This window comes from Lipotes vexillifer, unplaced genomic scaffold (assembly GCF_000442215.2).
Source record: "Lipotes vexillifer unplaced genomic scaffold, Lipotes_vexillifer_v1.1 scaffold426, whole genome shotgun sequence".
In the NCBI taxonomy this organism is placed as follows: Eukaryota; Metazoa; Chordata; class Mammalia; order Artiodactyla; family Lipotidae; genus Lipotes; species Lipotes vexillifer.
Window position 1 is genome coordinate 3,861,812 of NW_006779491.1, and position 8,685 is coordinate 3,870,496.

Sequence of the window (8,685 nt, forward strand, 5' to 3'; positions counted from 1 at the left end):
ACTCTTTCCATTAGGGTTTCTGAGCTGGTAGGATGTGAGTCTGGATCTTTTGTTAGCTACCTCACCATCCTGAGAGTAGAATCTGCCAGAGAGTGAAGACAACACAAGAGAAAAAGATGTAAGAGACCAGGAGATAGAATTCTGATGACATTGTTAAAGCTCCTGGATCTAGCCGCACCTGAAATCTGATTGGACCTTTCAGTTACATGAGCTAGTAAGCACCGCCCCCCCCCACCGCCACCACCTCTCCCTTGCTTCCTTTTTTCCTTTGTTTTGTTTTGTTCCCTATAGAACAGCAAGTGATCTAACGTCTTCAAGTTATGCCTCCTGGATAATCTTTCCTGAGGGTCAACGCCTAACTCTCCAGCTATGGCATAAGTCCCTTTCATGCAAAGTATTTAGGGGGACATAGAGCAAATTCTGTTCTGTAATTCTTTCAGCATGTGAGAGCCAGGTGGTGATGCAGCCGCATTAACCCACAATGCAGGCAAGCATCTACAGAGCCTTCTAGCTGCTTAGATGAGACAGCCTGATGGATAGCAGGACTCCTGGTGTTCTGTTAGCTATTTTGGCAGCTGGAACGCACAGGTAGAGAAGAATGACTTGCCCAACTGAACTGTTCCCAGATCCTTTCAGCCATAAGTGCAGATTCCTACAATTTTCAGAGCCAGCTTTATTCCATCCCATCACCTGGCTGGTTCAGGGAAGAGGCAGCTTTTCTACCGATAGGATTCAGAATTATTTTGCTGTCACAGCCGGGTGACTGTTTCAGAGATGAGCCCTAGGTACGTGCAAGTGCAGCCTTTCTATGGCGTAGAGTGGTTAAAGTATGGGCTTTGGAGTCAGAAAACCCCGAGGCCCATAATATTCTTTTCACTACACATGAGCCTTGTGATCCTGCCTCTCAAAGCCTTGGTCTCTTTATCTATAAAATGTGGCAGATAAGAGTAGCTACCTCCTGGGGTTGTAGTGAGGGTTAAAGAAAACCACATGGGTAAAGCACTTAGCACATGGCCTGGCATGCCTCAAACATTATATTAATCATCATTATAATACTGGTAATAACTGTCTCACTTTTCTCCACTGTGACTATAGTGCTTCCAATCTGTCTGTTCCCAAAGGTCACAGGTAGAACCCTGAAATTATGGAAAGGGCGAGTGGGCTTGTCCTTGGGGGTGGCAAGAGCAGGGAGGGAAGCATATAAGCCCCATTTCAAGCCAAGCTAAGAGGGCCGTCCGGGGGGTGCAGCATATTTCCCCAGGTGAAGGTGAGGGCTGCTCTGTGGAAGAGGAGAAGGGATCCCAGGGACCAAGCCAGGGACAGAAGTAGCCTCTCAGGATCGGCATTCTGTCCCCATCTAGGTCACAGCAGGCCCAGTGGGCCAATGGCAACGCTTTTACAGCAGGTCCCTCTGCCAGGACCTGTCCATCAAATGCTCTGACAGAGCCCTTTGTTCTTGTCACCTGCAGTCAAATAACCCTGGTGCAGAGGGATTGAGAGCTGGGCGGCAGCATCAGTTTCCCCAGAAATCCTATCCTGGCTCAGCCCGGCATCGCTTGGTACCCCGGGAGCAGGGGAAGCTGGGTCCTGGTGGTTCAGGGAGCAAAATGGTTACGTGTCCTGGTTATGTGGTGGGTACAAATCTCATCTCATCATCTTAGCAATGTAAGACATAGAGTCTAAACAATTATGTGACTGAGCTTGACTCGGATGGTAGGAACTGAACCTCGGTCAGGTGGGCGTCTTTCTTCTCCCAGGGTCTTGCGCAAGTCTGGAGGTGCCCAGATCTCAGCGGGGTTCGGTGGGAGCACGGAGGAGAGAGCATTTGGACTTGGTGCTGTCATCTGTCGGTTGGTTCCCCTGTGCTGTGTGTGGTCCCTTCTGCTCTGGTCTTTGGTCCCTACAGGTTGCTGCTGTGTCTTCTTTCACCCCCAGCTTCAAGTCTGCTTTAGCTCACACCTTTCCATGCCTCCCTTCTCTCCATCCAGGGTGCATGGGAACATTCTGTGGTCCTCATCCTGGGTGGGGTCACAGGGCCTCCTTCACAGACTGCACACAGGTGGTTATTCTGCTCTCACTCTGGCTTGGTGTAGGGAGATCAGGGGATCCTGCTGTATTCTGGGACTTCCCTCCTGGGATAGACAGCATGGTTCCTCTCTCTTTTGGGGTCCCCACAGATACCTTGGGGTTCTGTAATTTTCCCAACCATTACTCTGAACTTGGCCTTGGCGAAAGGGCACATAGCCCCTTCTCATTCACTCACCAAAGTCACACTCTTTTACCCTCTAATTCTCTCTCTGCCAAGCCTGGCAAATGTTTATCTGGTCTGGGAGTGTGTCTTTGTATGCTTTTGAGATGCTTACCTTACTATACGTTCATCTAAGGTCTTTCCACTCTCTGGTCTTTGCGCTCAGACCTGCCAGAGCTCCGACATCCCTCCTCTGAGGCAGGACGTTGGACACCCTCGATGCTCTGTGAATGGAGGAGGCCTCTCTGGGCAGCAGGCATTTCTAGGAATGGGAAAAGAAAAGGTACACGTCGATTAACATATCAAAGCTTTATTCCCCCGGCGCCTGAAAAAGGCTTTGGCACAGAAGGAGCTCCTTACTTCAGCTTCATGCAGATGGTTTTCTTTGGAGATCAGTTCCTGGACCACAGCTTGGATTTCTGGGAGAGGAGGATGGAAAGTTTCATCTCTTTTTTAAAAAGTATTTATTTATTTATTTATTTATTTGGCTGCGCCGGGTCTTAGTTGTGGCACGCGGGGTCTTCGTTGCTGCGTGCGGGATCTTAATTGCGGCGTGTGGGCTCTTAGTTGCCGCCTGTGGGATCTAGTTCCCTGACCAGGGATCGTACCCACGCCCCCTGCATTGGGAGCCTGGAGTCTTAGCCACTGGACCACCAGGGAAGTCCCGGAAATTTTTCTCTTAAATGATGTAATTATAACGTTGCATCCCTCAACTCCCTAAGTCACCTCATGCTCTACCAGAGGGGTGGTCAATACATTAAAAAAATGTTTACCCGTGATAATTAATATTATTTTTTAAATAGGGCAGCACATTTTTGGAAACACAGTTATGGCCACAAGTCCACGGATGTAGGAAGCCAGAGACCCACATCCAAAATGTGTTGCTAATTTGCTGGGTGACTTGGGTGCATCTCTCGCTGCCTCTGGGCTTAACTTTCACCATGAACAAGAGGAGGAGTCTGATAAAAACTCACCCTGTAGCGCGGTGTAGCGTGTGGATTAGGTGAGAACTCTGAGCGCACCATGGAAAATGTGAAAGAACAAGGAACGGTGACAAAATCCGGGGGCGCAAATGGCGAAGCTGACAGGTAGAAATTACCGCAGGGAAGAAAAACATGCGTTGCTTCCGGTCATTTTCTTGGATGAGGTGAAGGGGCAGAGTTGTGAAGTTAGGCTCGCTGGATTTGGATTCTAGACACCACATTTGTGATCTTGGGCAAATTATTTACTTACTTTTGGTATATCATTTCCCCTACCTAGGAAGTGGCTTTTATCATAGGGTCTATTTTCTGGAGTTACCATGAAAAATCAATGAGATAATTGCATGTTAGTGCTTAGATTCATGCCTGGAACATAGTAAGTGCTCAATAAATGTTTATTAGCATTTGGGCATTGAGGGTTCAGCCCCTGTGAATGCAGTTTTCTGTATTAAAAACTTTAATCCTTTGAGTAAAGAACTGGATATTTTCTGGCCTTTGATCCTCAGACTGTTTCTCTCTTCAGAATCTGTTTTTCCAGCTCCCTGAATATTAGCCTATTTAATTCCCCACAGTACCTGGACCTGACACGTGAGGACCACCCCATCTCCCTTCCTCTCTCTTGAGTCACAGCCCCCATTTGTCCCTCTGTGTCCCACTCTGGACCTCAGTCTGCCCTCCCTACTTCTCTGAGACTCTGTTACTTTCCTCATGTGAGACTTTGCCAGGGAAGGGTCTGCGTCGCTGATTTCTCGTGTATCAGTTTCTGAATTTTCTTCCTTGAAAAGGCCAAGTTATCTGCTGAGGAGCCCCAGCCATCGGCCGACAACTCCATCCAAAGCGCTTGTGGTTGCCCTCAGTAGTTTAAAAACAACCCTCCCATCTGGCCCTTTCTGTTGAGTACTTGGGGTGGAGACGGGAAAAGCTTACCAAACCCATTTCCTCTTCCTCCTGGGGACACAGCTGGATCACATTTCCCCTCCTCCTCTGCGTGTGGCCATGTGACTGAGTTCTGCCCAATGAAATGTGAGCAGAGTGATGGGAGCCACTTCCAGACCAGGTCCATCCCACCCTCTCCTGGGTGCCTGTCCAGTCTCCTTCCCCTTTTGCCAGCTTGAGACAGATGAGCACGGTGACTGTGGAAGGCGGATCTGGAGATGGCAGAGCAGGAAGGAAGCTTGGAAGGAGGCCGAGTTCCTGGACACTCCTGAGGGATTGATAGACAGCCAGGAACAGCTGCCTTGGACTGAGTATAAATGTCCCTTGTGCTAAGCCACTGATGTCTAAGGGGTGGTTTGTTAGAGTAAATCATCTTGAGTCTAAGTCTTCCACTTGCACTGCCTGAGATCCAGCAGTAATCCACTTTATCTTCAGTAGCCCCTTCAAGGGTCTTCCTCCCCTAGCTCTCTTTCCATATGGCTTCCAAAGCAAAAATCCAAATAACAGAGGCTGACCACGGTCACTCACGTCTCTGCTTGAAGAACCTTCACTGATGCCTACAAGATAAAGTTCAGGTCTTTTATTAGCTGGCCCTTCCTGCCTCTTTTATTTTATCTCTTATTTGTCTCCTCATTGAACCCTGCACAATCTTAAAAAAGAAAAACAAAATCAGAGCACACTAAAATACGATTTCCATGCAACAGAGAGCATAGATATTACTCATTGCATAAAGAATTGGATACAGGCAATTACTATGACACAGGCAGGTGAGTTTGGATTTCACTGAGTTTAAGGAACAGTTGTGTTTGAGAGGTCAGCGCATTCATACACCCAGACCCCGGCTGCCTTTGGGCCCACCTATTTATAACATTTTCTGTTAACAAGTTTTACAAGAGACGGCATATGGAACACATGGAGCCGTAGTCACACATAAAGATGTCCGTGGGAGTGATACAGAGTGGGTGAGCCTAGTCAGTGCTTACTGCTTTAGAAAAGAATCTTTAGGCATCCTCCTGCTGTTTTCCCATTACCTGCCCTCTGCTACAACCATTGCAAACACCCTTCTATTTGTCAGATGACCCAGTCCTTTTCACGTCATCGTGTCTCTGCGTGGGACACTTGCCCTGTCTTACCCTCCAGGAAATGCCCTAGTCATCCTTCAGAGCTCACTGAGGGCTTTACTCTTTCTAGCTAAGCTTCTCCAACCTTCTGGCCCCTTTGCTCCTAAGGCAGGTTAGTCATGAATTCCTCTAACTTAAAGCTCTTGGTGCAAGCTCCCCAGTTAGATCATCGTGCGGTAGTTATCTGGGTGTGTATCTGTTTTTCTCACTAGACAATGAGCTGGGAGAAGAGAATTATTGTTTAAATAGCATATTTACATATACGAAATGCACATAAATGAATACGTGTGTAAGTAGCAGATACTCTACACGCACAGATCGACTCCTAAGTAGGGGGAAGAGGGAGTCTGTATGTCCACATGCAATTCAGCCAAAGTGTTGGCCACAGGCTGGGGATGAGATCACTTATGTTTCCCCCCACCCCTTCTAGGAGGGCCATGGATGTGACATGAAAGAGGAAGAAAATGTATTCTGAGTGGTCCCAGAGGTCACAGCTGGGACCAGTAGTTGGAATGACCTGGGGCCTAATCTTGGTTCCGTTAAAGATGACAATTTCCCCTCTTCACTAAAATACACACACACACACACACACACACACACACACACACACACACACAGAAGCAACCAAGACATGTTTTAAACATCAGAGAAGTTCAGATAATAAAAGACATATACTATGTACCTACCAGCAAGATGCATCAGATGTTGACATTTTGCCATATTTGCTTCAGGCCTCTTTGTTAAAGAAACAAATGTTACAGATAGAGTTAGAGGCCCCTCCCTCACCCCTCCCTTCCCCCCTTCTCAGAGGCCACCACTGCTTTGTGGTTGGTGTGTATCCGTCCCATGCCCGTTTTTGTACTTTTATTAGATGCAACATACATGATTGTTAAATGAATATTTACATATATGAAAGATATGTAAATGAATATGTATGTGTGTATAGTATCATATTGTATGCACCAAAATGGTGTTTTTCTTAAGACATCCATTCAGTTGCACGTAGATCTAAAGAATTTATTTGAATGACTGCAGACTGCCGCTGCTGTGCAGATAAACACTTTGCTGTTTGCCTACTTAGAGATATTCAGTTACGTTTTTCACTGTGATAACCAGTTTTGAAAAGCACGTCTTTGTTTATGCTTCATCACGTGCACAAAATAACACATTCTAACCATAGAACTGGCTGCTTCCAGAGGTCAAGGGCTTCCGGTCCCTGGAGTTGATCACGGGAAAGCTTATCAAGGAATGTTATAAAGGGGTTTCCTTCACTGGTTTTTAAGTTGAATCTGATGATGTGTAAATTCCCTTCCAACACTGAAGCTGGAGGTTTTCTTGAGTTTGGGAATAAAATGTTAAATAAGCATGTCGTGGAGTTTTCTTTGAATTCCAGGGTCACAAGGCAAGTGCAGTAGAAGCTAATCATGGAACCAATGATTAGAAGGCCCTTTAGCAGCCCACCTCTTGGTGGGTGTCTCCATGTTGGAACTGTCATTATTTTAAGCAGTTTTCATTAAGTCATTCAACAAACATTTATTGAGCACCTATTATGTGCCGGGCGCTAAGTGTTAGGCATATGTAGTGAAGAAAACAAGGTCTCTCGTGGAGTTTATGATTGCAGAGAAATACGTAGTATAATGTTAGGTGCCTTTATGGGCTGAATTGGGTCCCCCCCAAATTTATATTTTGAAGCCCTAAGCCCCAGTGCCTCAGAAGACGACTACATTCAGAGATGCAGTCTTTAAAGTGATTAAGTCAAGATGAGGCTATTGAGGTGGGTCTTAATCCAATCTAACTGCTATCCTCATAAGAACAGGAAATTTGGACACACAAGGAGAGATGAGGGCAAACGTGCACAGAGGAAAGGCCACGTGAGAATACAGTGAGGAGGGGCCCAGGCCTCAGGAGAGACCAAATCTGCCGACACCTTGTTCTTGGACTTCTAGTCTCCAGAACAGTGAGAGAACAAATTTCTGTTGTTGAAGCCACCCAGTCTGTGGGCTTTTGTTCCGGCAGCCTAAGCAAGCAAATACAGCAGTTGCGGAGAAAAATAAAGCAGAAAAAAGAGATGGCAAATGAGGAGGCTGGTATTTTACGAGGACGGTCAAGAAAGCACTGCCCTCGGTAATATTTCATCAGATCCTGTGATACTCTGCACTTTACAGATGAGGGAATGTGAGCTCAGAGAGGTTAAATGACATCCACAAAGCCACACAGCTGGGAAGCAACAGGGATTCAAACCTCTGTCTCTTGTGATTCCACATTACTCTTGTGTTACACAGTGCTGTGCTGCTCCTGTTTTTTTATTTAAAGGGAAGACTAGCATAGAGATGATGCTTTACAGTTTATACATTATTTTCATCCATACTCTCACATTTGATCATCACAGCAAATTTATTTATGTAGGAAGATGATCTCCCTTCCTTCCCCTCTGCTCCCCTGCCCCCCCACCCCGCTTTCTTATCATCTTTGTTTACTGAGACTCAGAGAAGTTAAATGATTGGCCCAGTCTCACAGCAGCAGAGTAAAAGAGTCAGAGCTAGAACTGAATTCTACTCCATAGATCTTTCCACTTTGTAAGAGAAAGTGTTTCCTCTTCAGACAAATCCTTGATCAGCTCCTGAAATTTACATCAGCTACAGCCCTGTATTTACTCTCCTGAGACGTATCCCACCTGGACCCCCGGGTGATCGGCTGGGCCATCAGCCTCAGCACAGTAAGCCCATTTCTTGGAGGCATCAGCCCTTCTAGCTCCCACAGCCCACAACAAGACCCTGCACGGCCCATCAAGCCTCCCGCCGCAAATCAACCTAACTGTGGAGAGTTAATTTGTCTAACTATAAAGGGCATTCAATAAGTGTAAAACAAAACTAATTGGTTCTCTTCCATACAAATTTAATCATACCATAAAATGGGATCAATGCAAATAAAAACCACTGAGTAGGTTAAGTGTCGAGGATCCATAAAGGGGGAACAACGGTCCGTGCACATCATCCTAGGGACTGAAATCTGGGCGCGTAGTCACATGTGCATTAATCATCTCGCACGCTGCCAGAGTTGACAATAGCTGGGCTGTGTTGGAGGGACACTGCAAATGTCCTTCTTTTGTGCCGATTGTGCGGAGGAGATGATTTCCTCATTGATTTGGGGGCGCATTTGTGATCAGCTAAGACATTCTGGATAATATTCATCAGCTGCCTGTTCCGTGCGTCTGCACGCCACACGTTGCCTGCAGGTGCTGCCTGAACTGTTCTGGCGCTGACTGCCCTCATTGGAGATAAAGAGGCTGGGGCTTGTGGAATGTACTTCCTCAAGGGTTAAATAATGCAGAGGGGGAGGGGTGTGGAGGCCTCTCCTGTGCACAACTTATTCGGCGGGGCCGGGGTGTGGGGGGGAGGAG